The following is an 18708-nucleotide window of genomic DNA, read 5'->3' as shown; positions in this document are numbered from 1 at the left end:
CGACATAAAGAGGTTTATGAATGCAACTGCTTCCGCGCTAAAACAGCTCAAGCAATAAAGGCTCCTTGTACATGCAGACAGTTAGGGGTCAGTCAGCCAGATGACCCAGACAAAGGCAGTGCTGCAATTGACTATGTTGTCTGGGCCATGTACTGCCTGCTTGGTAATAACATGGGAGGACGCCATGCTTGTAAAACTAACCTAGCTCTTTCTTAAGAGAGCTGCTGCAACTAGCACTCTAGCCATATGCACGCAGACAAGTTCCATGCAGGCGGCTACACTCACTGTAGCCAGGAGACCACTGAGGGCACCCACTGGCTCCCCTATGTGCTAACAGCATGCTCCTCTGGCCTATCCGGTGCTCCTGTAAGTGAGGGGGAACCTGGGTTGTAGAACTGAAAGTTAGATGTTCAAAGTCTGTGGATAACCCATATAGTGCTGAAAAAATATGTGTGAAGAAACCTGCAGAAATTGTTGGATTAGTGTAACACTTCTGTACTTAGAAGTGAATTTGGATGTTATCTTAATACATGGTTTGCTGTTGCATTGTCAGTGTTTGTATTGTGGTTAATGGGAGCTGCACTTTAAGAATAGGGTGGGGCACTTCACTATAGACTGTTTGAGAAGGACGGCAGCCTGTGGGAGATTTTACCTGTTTGTCTGGAAAGGGGAGATAGGGCCTGTGTGAGCTTCAAAAAGGGCAGAACTTACTTTTCCTGAAAACAGTCTCATTCATGAAGATAAGTGCTCATGGGGGAACTGATGGCCTCAGGACACTGCTAATGAGCTACAGAGCCTGAATCCTGCCCTGCTCAGCACTGTTAAACCTTGTTCCCATGTAATGGCTGTTTGGTGGCCTCCACATGAGGTGAGTTTGGTGAGTCCTAGTTCCTGCCCCTAGACCACAAACTCACTATTTTATGCTCGGGGTGGGAGTCTCAAGGGGGACTCGGGTGCTTAACTGCAACTCTTCAGACAGGTGAGGGGTAGCTCAATGGTTTGAGCATTGGCCTGTTAAACCCATAGGTGTGAGTTCAATCCTTGAGGGGGCCATTTAAGGATCTAGGGTAAAATCAGTACTTGGTCTTGCTAGTGAAGGCAGGGGGCTGGCCTCAATGACATTCAAGGTCCCTTCCAGCTCTATGAGATAGGTATATCTCCATATTTTATTTATTTTACCTCTCTGTCAGGGAGTAAAACCGGTACTGACCCTGAACCCCAGCTTTGTCCTAGCTCCTGGTCCTGAACCAGAACTGAACTGAAAAAAATGTGGGTTCCCAGTTAAAATAAAAGGTCTGAATTTGTAACATTGACAGACCCCTCTAGTCAGGATCAAACCTGGAACTTCTGGAGCTTAGTGCATGAACCTCTCCTACATGAGCTAAAAGCCACCTGGCCCTTAGCTAAGGCTGAAGCAGACTCATTAATCTCTCTCTCAGTGCCACTAGAGAGAACAGAGCACCACACCCAGGAGGTGTGTGTGTTACACATTTTTTTAGCTCCATATTTAAAAAACACTGTGATCTTATTTTCATTATAAAACAAGACAACAAAACGGTAGCAGCGGAAACTCCTAAGAGCTATAAAATCTTGCAGCTAACAATAAAAAAGAAATTAATTTGTCGTTCTATTCAAAATGTAGCTCCTTTACTGGAGCATTAAGTCAGCAGTTCAGGGGATCTCTAGGCAGCATTTTGTCATAAGATGAATCTCTTTAATAATTTCCTCCCAAAACCTTCTAATTCTGGGACACTCACACAACCACCACATGCACAAGTATGTCCCCTGCTTCCCCACAACCCCTCCAGCACAGCGCCTCTCTAGTAGCAGAAATAGGATGGATCTGAACTGCCATCTTCACAGTTATGATTTTTGGGCATAGTGATGAAAAAATGATGGAGCTTGTTAATAACAATGATGCTATAGGCAGCCACACAGGCAAGAATCCTAACTCAGGCCTAAGCCTTTGAACATGTCAAACAGCAGGTGCTGTTTCTGTGTCACACTGAGGATGCAGCATGAATAACAGCTAACTAGCCAGGCTGAACCACAAACTCTTGCAAGGTTGTGAAGTAATTTCCTCTTTTACCTCCTCTTCTATTTTAGATGCTTTATGCTTATAGAATCATAGAATCATAGAATATCAGGGTTGGAAGAGACCTCGCTGAATTGCCTACCGCCCGCGCCGCGCCGGGCGCCGCCTGCGTCGCGGCGCGGCCGCGGCGCCCCCCCCGCCGGCCGGCGGGGCGCGCGGGGCAGGTCCGAAGGAAAGGGCCCGCGGAAATGCCCGAATTGCCGCGCCCCGTTCTGGCGGCGGCCCTCCGCTCCTCCGGCAGCGGGGGGCAGCGGCGGGGTCCGCCCAGAGCAAGAACCCCCCCGCCGACCGGGGAGCGAAGCGGAAGAAGCTCTGGCTGGCCTTTTTCAAGTTTTTCCGACCCCGAGAGGAGTGGACCCCCCCCCCCCCCAAAAAAACTGGCGGGGGGCCCTGTGGGGCCTGGCTGGGGGCAAATTCCTCTCTGCCCGCTCTCTGGGGGCCCTGGAGACCTCAGGAGCTCATCTAGTCCAACTCCCTGCTCAGAGCAGGACTAGCCCATTTGTACTAGAGCTATAGTAGATCAAACTATATATTGGATACACCAGGGGGGCTGGAACAATTTTTATAGTGGGGGTGCTGATGACGGAAACCATGGAAACCATGTATTTGGTGTTTGTTATTACTACTTCATGCCAGAGGAGCGGCAGCCCCCCCAGCACCACTGGGATGTGCCCAACTCCTAGGTGCCCTGCCTCCCAGTGGAATTTGAAGCCCCGAGCTAGGCACCCACAGTTAGACCCACAAGGGGAATTAGGTGCCCAACTGCCACTTTAGGTGCCTAAACCCAATTTTTGGATCCTCAAAACCCTGGCTAAGAAGCTGCCTAACCCTTTAAGCACCTGAAAGCCCCAGGACCTAGATCCACAAATGCCAAATCCCTAAGCGCCTACGTGTCTGCCTCTAGACCTGTACACTGTTCCGATGTCTCTCTCCTGCCCAAGCCCCAGCGCGATCCACAGAGCAGGAGAAGAGGGGCTCTCCTCCCGCACCCATGCGCAGAGACTGCCTACCGAATCGGGTCCCATGCAGACTCTGGCAGGTGCCTCCCTTCTAACTTTTAGCCTAGTGGTTAGAGCCCTCACCTGGGATGTGGGAGACTCAGGTTCAATCCCCACTCTACCGGGGTTGGGGGGGGGGGAAGGATTTGAACAGGGGTCTCCCAAAAGAGGGCAGTAATCACTGACCTACAGGGTGTTTTGACTGAAGGAAAAGGGCCCCTCAGTCTCTTCTGTGGGAGCTGTTCCACTTTGGATAAATACAGAGAGAGGCTGAGCCTGTAGGCCAGGCAGCCTCTGTGGGAGGCCCAGGCCCAGTCCTCCTGCTCCAATGACTCTTCAATTATTTATCCAAACTGGAGCAGCTTCACCAGCAGACTAGCCCATAGCCCTGTGGTTAGCACCCACTCCTGGGAGTCCTGTTCAAATCCTTTCTCCCCTCTTGCAGAAGGGGACTTGAACCTGGGTCTCCCACATCCCAGCTGAGTGCTCTAGTCACTGGGTGAAAAGTTACCAGGCAGGTGGCTCTTCCTCCGGCTCTTTCCTGAGGCAGGTGCCTAACTCATTCTGACACGGAATGACTGAGGGAACGTCGACACTGCAATAAAAGCCCCGCGGCACAACCGCAGCTGACTTGGGCCCACAGGGCTTGGGCTCTGGGGCTATAAAACAGCAGTAGAGAGGTGCAGGCTCTGGCTGGAGACCAGGTCCTGAAGCCCTGGGGGGGGGCAGGGTCTCGGAGCCCAGGCTCCAGCCTGAGTCCAAATGTCTCCACTGCAATTTTTAGCTCTGCAACCCAAGCCCCGTGACCCCAAGTCAGCTGAGACTCGGTGCCATGGGTGTTACTCCAGCAGAGGGCAGCCTGGACTTAGGTACCAAACTCCGAGGGTGGGGCGGGGCTTAGGAAACATCCATCTCGTCACCATCTCCCATTGGCCAACACTGGCAGCTCCCCGCCCAGCGTGCTGGCTTTAGTGACTCGCTCCCTGAGGTGCCTCTCGCTCCCTGTGCCTTGCAGAGGGAGCCTAGGTGCCTAACCCAGGCTCTGTGGGTCACAGTGGTTTGTTCCTGTGATCTTCTAAATGCTGAGTGTTGCAACACCCGAGTCCTACTGGGGATCCGGGCCTGGTCCCTAACTCCCAGCTGGGAATGCTGCTAGGCGGCAGGACACCTAACTGTCAGGCACGGCAATACCTGTGTGGATGTAGGCCCTGAAGGGCTCAGTGTGAGAAGGGGAGCTGCAGGAAGCAGGCTGGCTCCTGGGGTCCCCCCGCTCCAGCAGATGGGCTGCAAGGCCAGGGGAAGAGTGCCCAGGAGCAGGAGAGTCAGGCAAAGAAGTTGCTGGGCCTAGGTAAAGGTAGTTATTGGATCTGTGCTGAGCTGCTTTATTTGGGGGTTACTTGTCAGTGCAACCCATAAACGGTGCCCTGAAGAAAGGGCCTGCGCAGACCCTGGCGCACACACCAGCCATCTACAAGAAAGAGAACTCATTTTTAACAAAACTGCATCTCACGAGGGATTGATTTTGCATTAAAGGAGCTGACGCAGCCCCGTGTCATGCTGAAGCTGTATGACTGGCAGTTGCACCAAGAGCCTGTTGCACCTGGGGCTCCTACTAACCTTATTACCGAGGTTCAGGGACTAATCCAGGACCGGTACAGAGATGCATACAGCTGTTTTGTGCTATTTCATTAATTGCTCTCTCCTGTTGGTGATGACCAAGCAAATGAGTCAAATGACTTGACATTGCTGCAGGACAGAGCCATCCAGGAGTGTGAGGAGACTTTCCAGAAAGACTGACTTCAAAATGGACATGTCTGCAGACAGCAAAGAGTGCTAATGGAAAGAGCATGCAATTGCATAGAGTTGGCCAAAGGAGCTCACCACAGAGGGGCCCAGGGAAGGTAACTTGCGGAAGTAGGTTGGAGCCATGAAGAGTTGGCCAGAGGAGCTCACCACAGGGCGCAGGGAAGGTAACTTACGGAAGTAGGTTGGAGCCATGAAGAGTTGGCCAAAGGAGCTCACCACAGAGGGGCCCAGGGAAGGTAACTTGCGGAAGTAGGCTGGAGTCATGAAGAGTTGGCCAAAGGAGCTCACCACAGAGGGGCCCACAGAAGGTAACTTGCGGAAGCAGGTTACTGACTGGAGATGAGCCAGTGAGTATTCAGCGGATGGCCCAACATGTACTATACAAACTGATATGGCACAAAATATTTTGCACAAAGAAACGGGAATTATCCAGAGACAAAGTGGCAAGAAGCCATAAAGGGGACAAAACTCATCTTCTGGTTTGACATTTCAAGCTTTCCCAAGAGGCATGAATGAAAACAAAGTTTTGTTCAATATGTCACTACCTGAAGTTGAAACATCTGGACAAGAGAGACTGTTAACAGGACTGTCGTCACCTGGCCAGCAAGTGTGCCCTCTGTTGGGTAACAACGAAGGATACTTTGGCTCCTAACTGCCCCACTAGGGGCTCAATCCAACATTTAGATGCCACTGGCACTCTCAAAACCTCCACTGACCTACTGCCTAACCTCACCGCACCTCATTATCTGTTGGTGGACATGGGAAAGATGCCTAAATACTGATGCCACCCCACAGCTAACGAGCTGCTTTGAGCCCTCGCTCATGCTGACACATCAACTGGCTGCTCAGATGAAATATTCCCCACCCGCCTCCACAGCAGAACTCGGTCTGGTAGGTGTTCTCAGACCATGCCTACAGGATCAGGGGCAGGCAAACTGGTCGTTCTTCAGGCTCACATGTGTGCACACACTCCCAGGACAGCCAGTAGCCCAGCACACCCTGTTTAAATCCCTCCTCTTCCTGATTTGGAGCAGGGACTTGAACCTGACTCTCCCACATCCCAAGTGAGTGCGCTGGGCTACAGAATCACTCGCACACTCGCTCTGGCCCAATGAATATTTCAATAGTTACAGGAAATGGAACGGCTTCAACAAGTCAGATTAACAGAGACACGTGCCAGAACAGTCAAGAGCCTGGCAGTCCGGCACTTGCCTGGGAGAGCTGCATTCATGGCCTTGCTCAAAATCAGGCAAAGGAGGGACTGCCAGACTGGGAATCCTAATAAAAAAATAGGCCTCTGGCCTGACAGGCCAGGATCAATAGGAGCTAGGTACCTAAGTACCTTTATGAATCTGAGAGCTAAGCCCTGCCCCTCTCCTCAGCATTTCCTATTAGCTTTCTTAGGCAGCCCCCCACTCCGCATGCTTCTGAGAACCCGTCTTACATACCTGGTTCTCCCCACACACTGTATCACGGAGCCATTAGCTTAAATCAGAGCTCAGAATCCCACTAGGCAGCGGGATGCCTAAGGATTCCGTGTTGCAGTGCCATAAGGTCCTTTCTGAATGTGGCCCCTCTGTCTTTTAAAGTCCTATCTGGGGAGACCACTGCAAAATTCAGAAAAAGAGTAAGACTCCAACTGTCCTAATGCCTTGAGTGACTCACCTGAATGAACTCTGATCTCACTCCAGAACCAGTCATTGCAACAGTGAAGCTAAGCTGGAGAACCCACATTCATACCAGTTCCAACTGATAAGTAGCAGAACAACTTTTACTCATGTGATGACTTGGTCATGTTAGGCTAAATGCTTCTCAGAAAGTATGTACCTTTATTAAAACACTCTCAGTGACTCAAATGTATGTGCACTTGTATTTCACTAACAAGTTTAGTCTTAGTTATTTACAAGTCATGCTGATTCATTATGTCAGTTGAGAGTGCTAGGACAAGAGAAACTCATCACTCTAGCTCAGCCTAATAATGATGTAATTGAAAGCTGGGCTTCATTACAGCAAAAGTTACTTTGTCAAATCCTGAGTGTTTTAAAGATGTCAACCTAAAAATTAGACAGCTTTCAAGAGAATTAGACAAAAAGAAGAAGACACTTTGAATTGGCTTATAAACTAAAGATTTTCCCACTATTGCTGTGAGTAATTCATCTTTTTATGAAGAAACAAACAAGAAAAATTACAAAAAAAAAAGCAATAAAAATGATTTGACCACTATTTGAACCTTTGGTTAAAGTGGCATAAGAACCTGCAGCACTGGTGAAATTCCAGAGAAATTAGAACAGCTTCATAATTATGACATGCATATTACAGTTTGGGCTTAGCGTATGATAGTCTTGTGCATGTGTAAGTGGCAAAGTATGGCTCTGAGTCATGGGCAAGGTCATTCTGAACTGAAAACTAACATTCTTTGATAACGAAGTCATTTGTCTAAAATTCTAAATCCTGCTGTAAAATTGTTAGGTGGAACTGACAAGAGCAGTTCCATCATTCCACTGGGATATAATCTTGATGGGAAGTAAATATGAAGCTGTAATTAAGGATCCATAATTCCGTGCTGGAACCACAATCACTTGCACCAGACTAGTACAGAACTAGGACAAATGTTATCTTTGCAACAAGGTTATGATAAGACCTTAACTGATTCATCGTTTCTTGATAATTGTAATTTTTCATGTTAAATTCCATTTTGACATTGTAAATATTATCAGCCAACCATCTGAATTCTGCTTTTTGTAATTTCTTATTAGCCAACACACCTTTTAAAGCAAATAATCCTCAAAGATTTATATAAATTCTCCAGTTTGTACTTTAGCCAAGGAATACAAATCCAAAGAACAGTGAGAAATCTAGAGAAGGAACTGGCAAGTTAAACCATGTCACCAATGTGCATTACATATGCCCGCGCTCTCTGTCTCTCAGTAGCGGAGAGGGCCACTGGCATGGTGTGCTCCAGCCATATCGGCCTCTAGCATGGAGCATTGTGGTTGGCGTGGGCCTTTGGCCTGGAGCATGCTAGTGCCACGGGAACCCCTCCGGTACTGTCCTTCTGCATCTAGCAGTCAGAGGCCTGAGCCTCCCCTGCTTTGCAGTGTAGCCCTTGTGCAGGGTCCCCAGGAGAGTTCTGAGCAGCAGGGAAAGTTTCCTTCCCAACACCCCTCTCAGTACAGCAAACCTTCCCCTACAGAGGCAGCTCAAGGGGCCCTCTGGGGAAGCAGGCACTGGCCTCCTGCTGTTGCACAGCACAAGTTGCAGGGCTCCGGGGAGGGGCCCCTGGCTCACGTATACACACCCCTAGTGCAAGATGGCAGACAGGCAGTCTGTTGTTCTTTGCATCCTACCCCGCCTGCTCTCCTAGCCAAGACAGGAGCTGCCATTGATGCCAAGAGCTGATTTACCTGCTGTTGAAGAAGGGCCCTCATGAGATACTCAACAACAGAGCATCTGTGTGTTCTGGATGGGAGAGGATCTAGCAGCCCAGCTCCTGAAACACAATCAGACAGGAAGTGTTTACAGCCCCTGCCAAGAGGCACGTTTTCCAATCCTTTAATAATTCTCGTGGCTCTTCCCTGGACCCTTTCCAATGTAGCAACATTCTTCCTGCATTGTGGGCACCAGAACTGGACACAGGATTCCAGCAGTGGTCACACCACTGCCAGATACAGAGGTAAAATAACCTCTCGACTCCTAATCAAGATTCCCCTGCATTAGCCCTTTTGGCCACAGCATCACACTGTGAGCTCATGTTCAGCAGATTATCCACCACGACCCCCACATGCTTTTCAGAGTCGCTGCTCCCTCAATACAGCCTGTCACGGAGGGTGGGGGAGTCAGGGCTCTGCACCCCCCACTTCCTGCAATTCACCATGACTCTCAGCCAGCCAGTAACACAGAAGGTTTATTAGACGACAGGAACACGGTCCAAACCAGAGCTTGTAGGTACAGACAACAGGACCCCTCAGTCAGGTCCATCTTGGGGGGCAGGGAGCCCAGACCCTGGGTCTGGGCCTCCCTCCGTTTCCCCAGCCAGCTCCAAACTGAAACTCCCTCCAGCCCCTCCTCTGACCTTTGTCTCTTTCCCCGGGCCAGGAGGCCACCTGATCTCTTTGTTCTCCAACACCTTCAGTTGGCACCTTGCAGGGGAGGGGCCCAGGCCATCAGTTGCCAGGAGACAGGGTGTCGGCCATTCTCTGTGCAGACACCATCACACTTGCCCTCTCGGGCTCTGCAACAATCACACACCCTTATCCCACCACCTAGATACTTAAGAACTGCACAGGGGAAACTGAGGCACCCACACAGTATTCAGAGAAAACATTATGAACATTCCCACTTCGTCACACAGCCCCCATCCTGTAGGTACGGCCTGCATTCTTTGTTCCTCCATGGATAACTTTACATTTGTTTGCTTGCATCCCGTTTACCAACCGATCCTGATCTCTCTGTATCACTGACCTCTTCATTACTGACCACTCCCCCAATCGTGTCATCTGCAAACTTGATCAATGATGACTTTCTGTTCTCTTCCAGGTCATTGATAAAAATGTTAAATAGCTTAGGGCCAAGAACCAGTCCCTGTGGAATCCCGCTAGAAGCACACCTGCTCAATGGCGATTACCCATTTACAATTACTTTTTTCAACCAACAGTTAGGCAGCTTTTAATCTATTTAATGTGTGTCATGTTAATTTTATATTGTTCTAATTTAATACTCAAAATGGCATGCAGTACCGTGTCAAACGCTGTACAGAAGTCTCAGTCTATTACATCAACACTATTCCCTTTAGCAACCAAACTTGTAATCTCAACAAGAGAAGATATCAAATTACTCTAACAGAAGAGGGAGGGATAGCTCAGTGGTTTGAGCATTGGTCTACTAAACCCAGAGTGGTGAGTTCAATCCCTAAAGGGGCCATTTAGCGATCTGGGGCAAAAACAAAACAAAAACCTATCAGGGATGGTACTTAGTCCTGCTAGTGAATGCAGGGGACTGGACTGGATGACCTTTCAAGGTCCCTTCCAGCTCTATGAGATAGGTATATCACCATGTATTATTTTCCATAAGCCTGTGCTGATTGACATGAATTATATTACCCTACTTTAATTCTCTATGAACCAAGTCCCGTATCAATCAATCCATTATTTTGCCTGGGCTCGATGTCAGACTGAGGGGCCTATAGTTAGGGGGAAATCATTCTGGCAGCTTGCGGGGGGGAGGCGACCCTCAGACCTCCTTCCCTCCCCTTCACACCACAGTGACAGGAGCCCAGCCCTGCTCAAGCCTTGCCATGGTGCAGCTTCCGTGGGATGGGAGTCACGTGGCACAGCCCTGCTGCTCGCAAACATTGGGATTCGTGACTCCTGAGCCCCTGTTGCCTGGGCCCATGTGAAGTCGGGAGCAGATTCTGCCCAGGCTGTTTATCCCAGTGCTTTGCCCTTTGGGGAACGGGGAGGGTGCAGGGGAACAGACCCCACCCCAGGACGTGACTGTAGTCTGACTGTTCTGACCTTCCTCTAGTCTAACCACTGCCTCCAGCCCATGCCAGGGGGCTGTTGCTGCGGAACCTCCCGCTAACGTGAAGCCTGGCCCAGCCCACCCCTCCCCATGGCACACGAGGAGTCAGAAAGGCAGGCCGCCTCTCTCAGCCACATTCGTGGTGGCAGCTCCCAAATGGCTCCTTGGAGATTCTGGGCTAGATTCACATGGAGACTGCTCCGCATTGCAGCACTTAATGTCTAGGCACTCTGTACCCACTGGAATTCGAAAACCTGAGGTAGGCCCCCAGGCTCCCTATACACTGCCTGGGGAAAGTGAACCACTAAGAAAGGGATTCACAAAAGCTCAGTGAAGAGCCACCTAAGTGAGCCAGCAGGAAATGCCAGGGAGTTAGGCAGCTGTGAGTCTAGGGCTGAACCAGGTCAGCCTTTTTTTCAGGAAAAACTAAGGTGGCAGCAGCATTCCCCCTTCCCCTCTCCCCGTGTCACAGCATTTACCCAGAATACAGGAGACCCAAGTTCAAATCCCCACTCAACCTGATTGGGAGCAGCTTGCCTATCCCCCCAGGGAGTGCCTGAACCGCCAGGCAGAGCGACCTCTCAATCTGTCCAGTTGGGGCTGTTTCGCTGTATTTAAAATACTTACAGATTCACTGGATCAAAAAGAGAGTGAGGTGAGCATGACTCTGTAGATCAGTGCTTGGGGTGGGGAGCCCTGAGTTTACTTGCACTGGGGTCCCTATGTTCTGTGTGAATGCTCTACCCACTGATCACTTGAGTCTATGGGGGCACGGCCATCTCCCCCTTGGGTGTTTCACAGGCAGCCCCTGGGCATGCCCCTGGGATTGGGCCAGGCAGGCATGATAAGCAGGGGAACACCTGGCTTGAGGATCTAGGAGCTGAGCAGACAGCCTCTGGCAGAGGCATAAGGGGCTGTACTAGGGGAGACCTAGACACCTGCAGATCAGCTTGTTTGAGGATCTGAATTTTGGACTTCGGTGCCTAAAGTGGCAGTTACATGCCTAAATCCCTTTGTGAATCTAGCCCTCTGCCTCCATTATCTCATTCTCCTCCTTTCCCTTCAGGCCCTAACTGACTCAATGTTCCTCTTTCCCCATATAACAATTATACTAATGAATTAATGCCGACACCTTCCATCCCAGGATCTCTGGTGCTTTCCAGACATGCATGAATTTGTCTTCCCACCCCCCGTGGGGCTGATCCCTATCCTCAGCCCCAGGCCCTCAGTTCCCATGACAATGCGCACAGGATAAAATCCTAGAGAGACAGGAGATGAAAGTGAGTTCAGGGAACTGGTGTGATTCCCACTCATGTCAAGGGACAGTCTTGGAGCGGAGCTGGGTTGAACGAAGTGTATCGGGGGCTATGCAGAGATGTCGATGCCTACGTGTAGACACCCATTTTGAACATCTTGCCCAGTGACTTTTAGGCTTCTCTGTCCTTCCCACGGGTGGGCTTGACACAGCTTCCCACTGGCCATCACAGGGCCCTGGCCAGAGGGGGCCCATGGGATAGCGCCAGATACATGCTATAGGTTGACTGCATGTAAGAACAGCCAGAAAACAAGCTGTGTCCCCGCTCGCCCAGGCCTGCTGGTGACGGGGCCAGCTGTGCAGCTAAGCAACACAACCCCAAACAGGACGGAGCCAACAAACCTGGCAAAGAGCAGTTCAGGAGTTTGGGACAGGGGACTGCAACAGCCATGTGAGGGGGAGTCCCAGACTGGAGAGCCAGCCCCTCCCTATGCCCCCATGGGGCACCGAGGTCCCAGGCGGGACAGCCAGCCCCTCCCTATCCCCACATGGAGCACCGAGGTCCCAGACAGGACAGCCAGCCCCTCCCTATCCCCACATAGAGCACCGAGGTCCCAGGCGGGACAACCAGCCCCTTCCTATCCCCACATGGAGCACCGAGATCCCAGGTGGGACAGCCAGCCCCTCCCTATCCTCACATGGGGCACTGAGGTTCCAGACAGGACAGCCAGCCCCTCCCTATGCCCCCATGGGGCACCGAGGTCCCAGGCGGGACAGCCAGCCCCTCCCTATCCCCACATAGAGCACCGAGGTCCCAGGTGGGACAGCCAGCCCCTCCCTAGCCCCTCTATGGGGCACCGAGGTCCCAGGCAGGACAGCCAGCCCCTCCCTATCCCCATCCCCACATGGGGCACTGAGGTTCCAGGCGAGACAGGCAGCCCCTCCCTAGCCCCTCTATGGGGCACCGAGGTCCCAGGCAGGACAGACAGCCCCTCCCTAGCCCCATCCCCACATGGGGCACCGAGGTCCCAGGCGGGACAGCCAGCCCCTCCCTATCCCCACATGGAGCACCGAGGTCCCAGGTGGGACAGCCAGCCCCTCCCTAGCCCCTCTATGGGGCACCGAGGTCCCAGGCAGGACAGCCAGCCCCTCCCTATCCCCATCCCCACATGGGGCACTGAGGTTCCAGACAGGACAGCCAGCCCCTCCCTATGCCCCCATGGGGCACCGAGGTCCCAGGCGGGACAGCCAGCCCCTCCCTAGCCCCTCTATGGGGCACCGAGGTCCCAGGCGGGACAGCCAGCCCCTCCCTAGCCCCTCTATGGGGCACCGAGGTCCCAGGCGGGACAGCCAGCCCCTCCCTAGCCCCTCTATGGGGCACCGAGGTCCCAGGTGGGACAGCCAGCCCCTCTCTAGCCCCTCTATGGGGCACCGAGGTCCCAGGTGGGACAGCCAGCCCCTCTCTAGCCCCTCTATGGGGCACCGAGGTCCCAGGTGGGACAGCCAGCCCCTCCCTAGCCCCTCTATGGGGCACCCCAGCTGGCCGGTCCGGCGGGTGGCGGCGGGTCGAGCTCCGGTCACTCACCGGGACCTGGGTCCGCGGCTCGCGGCGGAGCGCTCCGGGCGGCGGCTGCGGGCTAGGGGCTCCGGCCGCAGGTGCGGCTGGGAGGGGAGCGGGGGAGCGGCCTCCGCGGCCGGGATTGGGCGCCCAGGAGAGGCGGGAGGAGCGGGCAGGGCGCCGGCGGGGACCCGAGCCCCGGCCGGTGTGAGCGGGGCTGACTGGGGCGCGGGAACTGGCCAGACCTGGGGCGGGGGGGGGGGGGCGGGAAGGTTGCGGCCCCGGGGGCAGTGATGGGCGGCGGAGGAGCGGGCCGGGCAGTGCGGGGGTGGCGGGGGCGGAGGAGCGGGCAGTGCGGCGGACCTGGGGGCGGGCGGAGGAGCGGGCCGGGCATTGCGCGGCGGGGCGCTGGTGGGGGCCGGGCAGTGTTGGGGGCGGGCGGAGGCGGGCCGGGCATTGCGCGGGGCGCTGGTGGGGGCCAGGCAGTGCGGGGGGGGGGCGGAGGAGCGGGCCGGGCATTGCGCGGGGGGGGGGCGCTGGTGGGGGGCCGGGCAGTGCGGGGGGGCGGAGGAGCTGGTGGGGGGGCGGGCGGAGGAGCGGGCCGGGCAATGAGGGAGGGCGGTGTGCGGGGTGTGTGACGTGAGCCGATACCTGCTCCCGTGCGTGGCCCTGACTCACGGGGACACAGGTGCCGACACCGGGACTCCCAGGGCTGGTGAGTCACCCGCAGCCGAGCATCGCTTCCTTCCCGGCAGTTTCTGTGGCCCTGCGGGGAAGTCCCTCCGGGAGCTGGGCTGGGCCGGGAGCCTCAAGCCTCGCCGCAAGGCCCTGGAGAGCTCGGCCAACAAGGGGTGCAGGCTCCAGCCATTCCCCCCGCTGGGCTCCCAGTGCCCCCCTGCTGATTGGCCTGGCGTCTCCAGGAGTTAAGATTAATCTTTCATTGAAGAGTGTCATGTAATGAAGCCCTGGGAATAAACCTAATCAAAACTGGCAACACTGCTCCCCCCGCTCCCCCTCTGGCCGATAGAATCATAGAATCTCAGGGTTGGAAGGGACCTCAGGAGGTATCTAGTCCAACCCCCTGCTCATAGCAGGACCAATCCCCAACTAAATCATCCCAGCCAGGGCTTTGTCAAGCCAGGCCTTAAAAACCTCTAAGGATGGAGATTCCACCACCTCCCTACGGAACCCATTCCAGTGCTTCACCACCCTCTTAGTGAAAAAGATTTTCCTAATATCCAACCTAAACCTCCCCCACTGCGACTTGAGACCATTGCTCCTTGTTCTGATCTCAGGTACCACTGAGAACAGTCTAGATCCATCCTCTTTGAACCTCCTTTAAGGTAGTTGAAAGCAGCTATCAAATCCCCCCTCATTCTTCTCTTCTGCAGACTAAACAATCCCAGTTCCCTCAGCCTCTCCTCATAAGTCATGTGCTCCAGCCCCCTAATCATTTTTGTTGCCCTCCGCTGGACTCTCTCCAATTTATCCACATCCTTCTTGTAGTGTGGGGCCCAAAACTGGACACAGTACTCCAAATGAGGCCTCACCAATGTCGAATAGAGGGGAATGATCACGTCCCTCAATCTGCTGGCAATGCCCCTACTTATACAGCCCAAAATGCTGTTAGCCTTCTTGGCAACAAGGGCACACTGCTGACTCATATCCAGCTTCTCATCCACTGTAACCCCTAGGTCCTGTTCTGCAGAACTGCTTCCTAGCCATTCGGTCCCTAGTCTGTAACAGTAAATGAGATTCTTCCATCCTAAGTGCAGGACTCTGCACTTGTCCTTGTTGAACCTCATCAGGTTTCTTTTGGCCCAGTCCTCTAATTTATCTAGGTCCCTCTGTATCCTAGCCCTACCCTCCAGCGTATCTACCACTCCTCCAAGTTTAGTGTCATCTGCAAACTTGCTGAGAGTATCAGAGGGGTAGCCGTGTTAGTCTGGATCTGATTCTTTGCTGAGAGTGCAATCCACACCATCCTCCAGATCATTAATGAAGATATTGAACAAAACCGGCCCCAGGACCGACCCTTGGGGCACTCCACTTGATACCGGCTGCCAACTAGACATGGAACCATTGATCACTACCCGTTGAGCCCGACGATCTAGCCAGCTTTCTATCCACCTTATAGTCCAATCATCCAGCCCATACTTCTTTAACTTGCTGGCAAGAATACTGTGGGAGACTGTAGCAGGGTGGACCCCTGCTCCTGCCCGGAAGGGGTTAAAAACCAGGGCCGCCCAGAGGGGGGGGCAAAGGGGGCAATTTGCCCCGGGCTCCGCAGGGGCCCCCAAGAGAACAGTTGAGGCTCCCGCCTCCGCCCCTCTCCTGGAGCCTCAGCGCATCAAGCGGCGTGTCTCAGCCGGGGCCCCTGAGCCCCGCCCCGCTCCGAACCGCGTGGTGAGGGGGGGCGGGGCTGCGAGCTCCGGGCTGAGCTCCCCTCCCTCCGCTCGGCGTGGAGCTCCCAGCCCCGCCCCCTCACCACGCGGCTCTGAGCGGGACGGAGCTCAGGCCCCGCCGGCCACACGCTGCAGCTGTTCCGGCGAGGCGCTAAGACTCCGGGTGAGGAGGGAGCCGGGGGTAAGAGGCTGGGGCCGGGCGGGGAAGCGGGACCCGCCACCGAGCGCAGCCGGTCTTGGCGGCAGGGGCCCTTCCGTTCTGGGACCCGCCCGAAGTGCCCGAAGACCAGCGGTGGGACCCCCGCGCCGCGGTCGTCCGAAGACCGGGCTGCACTTCGGCGGCGGGTCCCGCTTCGGCGGTAATTCGGCGGCGGGGGGTCCCGCCGCGGGTCTTCGGGGCACTTCGGCGGCGGGTCCTGGAACGGAAGGGCCCTCCGCCGCCAAAGACCCCGGGCCCCCGGAATCCTCTGGGCGGCCCTGTTAAAAACAGCCCTGGGAAGGGAATGTGGCTGGAGAAAGCAGCTTTTAAGCTGGGCTGATTGGGAAGTGGTTGCAGCTGGGCCACGCCCCATCAGGCCCAGCTGGCCCCTTTAAGAGGCAGAGAAGCCAGAAGCCCAAGACAGTCTCTCTCTAGCTGTAGAGGGAGATGGGCCTGGCTGCAGGGAACTGGACACAAAATACCTGAGTGAAGCAGGGCTGGGGAAAGGCAGAGGAGCTGGGGAGCTCTAGCCTGGAAAGCCCCAGGCTGCAGCCTAGCATTGGGCTAATAGGTACTGGGGGTTGCAGAGGCAGCCCAGGGATAGGCCAAAGCAGCAGGTCCAGACCCTCCTTGCCAGTGACGAGTAGGCTGATACTGCAGTCTGCCCCAGGGCGTGGGGCTAGACAATGACTGGCAGTAGCCATACACTGAGGCAAGGTGGGGATAGAGGGTGGGGATTCCCTGAGAGGGGAGACCCTGAGAGAAAGGGGTTACTGCCAGGGGACAGCACACCATGTAAAAGGGCACCGGGGTCCAGGGAGGGACTCGGGGCCAGGGAACAGGCAGATCACCGGCCTGCAGAGGGCGCTCCGTGCTGGAAACCAAGCTAATTCCCCAGAGTCACCAGCAGGAGGCGCCGCAGGGGTGAGTCGACCCGTTACAGAGACCATATCAAAAGCTTTGCTAAAGTCAAGGAATAACACGTCCACTGCTTTCCCCTCATCCACAGACCCAGTTATCTCCTCATAGAAGGCAATTAGGTTAGTCAGGCATGACTTGCCCTTGGTGAATCCATGCTGACTGTTCCTGATCACTTTCCTCTCCTCTAAGTGTTTCAGAATTGATTCCTTGAGGATCTGCTCCATGATTTTTCCAGGGACTGAAGTGAGGCTGACTGGCCTGTAGTTCCCTGGATCCTCCTTCTTCCCTCTTTTTAAAGATGGGCACTACAGTAGCCTTTTTCCAGTCATCCGGGACCTCCCCCGTTCGCCATGAGTTTTCAAAGATAATGGCCAATGGCTCTGCAATCACATCCGCCAACTCCTTTAGCACCCTCGGATGCAGCGCATCCGGCCCCATGGACTTGTGCTCGTCCAGTTTTTCTAAATAGTCCTGAACCACTTCTTTCTCCATGGAGGGCTGGTCACCTTCTCCCCATACTGTGCTGCCCAGTGCAGCAGTCTGGGAGCTGACCTTGTTTGTGAAGACAGAGGCAAAAAAATCATTGAGTACATTAGGTTTTTCCACAACCTCTGTCACTAGGTTGCCTCCCTCGTTCAGTAAGGGGCCCACACTTTCCTTGACTTTCTTCTTGTTGCTAACATACCTGAAGAAACCCTTCTTGTTACTCTTAATATCTCTTGCTAGCTGCAACTCCAAGTGTGATTTGGCCTTTCACTCCTGTATGCCTGAGCAATATTTTTATACTCCTCCCTGGTCATTTGTCCGATCTTCCACTTCTTGTAAGCTTCTTTTTTGCATTTAAGATCAGCAAGGATTTCACTCTTAAGCCAAGCTGGTCGCCTGCCATATTTACTGTTCTTCCTACACATTGGGATGGTTTTTTCCTGCAACCTCAATAAGGATTCTTTAAAATATAGCCAGCTCTCCTGGACTCCTTTCCCCCTCATGTTATTTTCCCAGGGGATCCTGCCCATCAGCTCCCTGAGGGAGTCAAAGTCTGCTTTTCTGAAGTCCAGGGTCCTGTATTCTGATGCTCTCCTTTCTTTCTTGTGTCAGGATCCTGAACTCGGCCATCTCATGGTCACTGCCTCCCAGGTTCCAATCCACTTTTGCTTCCCCTACTAACTCTTCTCTGTTTGTGAGCAGCAGGTCAAGAAGAGCTCTGCCCCTAGTTGGTTCCTCCAGCACTTGCACCAGGAAATTGTCCCCTACACTTTCCAAGAACTTCCTGGATTGTCTGTGCACCGCTGTATTGCTCTCCCAGCAGATATCAGGGTGATTAAAGTCTCCCATGAGAACCAGGGCCTGCGATCTAGTAACTTCTGTCAGTTGCCTGAAGAAATCCTCGTCCACCTCATCCCCCTGGTCTGGTGGTCTATAGCAGACTCCCACCATGACATCACCCTTGTTGCTCACACTTCTAAACTTAATCCAGAGACTCTCAGGTTTTTCTACAGTTTCATATTGGAGCTCTGAGCAGTCATACTGCTCTCTTACATGCAATGCAACTCCCCCACCTTTCCCGCCCTGCCTGTCCTTCCTGAACAGTTTATATCCATCCATGACAGTGCTCCAGTCATGTGAATTATCCCACCAAGTCTCTGTTATTCCAATCACATCATAGTTCCTTGACTGTGCCAGGACTTCCAGTTCTCCCTGCTGGTTCCCCAGGCTTCTAGCATTTGTGTACAGGCACTTAAGATAACTCGCCGATTGTCCCGCTTTCTCGGTCTGAGACAGGAGTCCTCCCCTCTTGCACTCTCCTGCTCGTGCTTCCTCCCGGTATCCCATTTCCCCACTTACCTCAGGGCTTTGGTCTCCTTCCCCTGGTGAACCTAGTTTGAAGCCCTCCTCACTAGGTTAGCCAGCCTGCTTGCGAAGATGCTCTTCCCTCTCTCCGTGAGGTGGA

At 53.8% G+C, this 18708-nt stretch overlaps 1 protein-coding gene across 1 annotated transcript in view; it reads right to left on the bottom strand.

Annotated features, from left to right (window-relative positions):
* The window catches only part of LOC120387587 (claudin-4-like), a 30445-nt gene extending 17149 nt beyond the window's left edge, over window positions 1–13296 (bottom strand). The window contains exons 1-2 of the mRNA XM_039508513.1: window positions 13260–13296; window positions 8304–8389 (exon numbers count right to left, since the gene is read on the bottom strand). The gene's annotated coding sequence lies outside the window, so the exon portion shown is untranslated. The remainder of the gene's footprint in view (window positions 1–8303; window positions 8390–13259) is intronic.
* Window positions 13297–18708: the final 5412 nt, after the last annotated feature.

The sequence above is a fragment of the Mauremys reevesii genome, linkage group 20 (assembly GCF_016161935.1).
Source record: "Mauremys reevesii isolate NIE-2019 linkage group 20, ASM1616193v1, whole genome shotgun sequence".
In the NCBI taxonomy this organism is placed as follows: Eukaryota; Metazoa; Chordata; order Testudines; family Geoemydidae; genus Mauremys; species Mauremys reevesii.
Note: the sequence above shows the minus strand (reverse complement) of the source record. Positions and strands in the feature narration are given on the sequence as shown.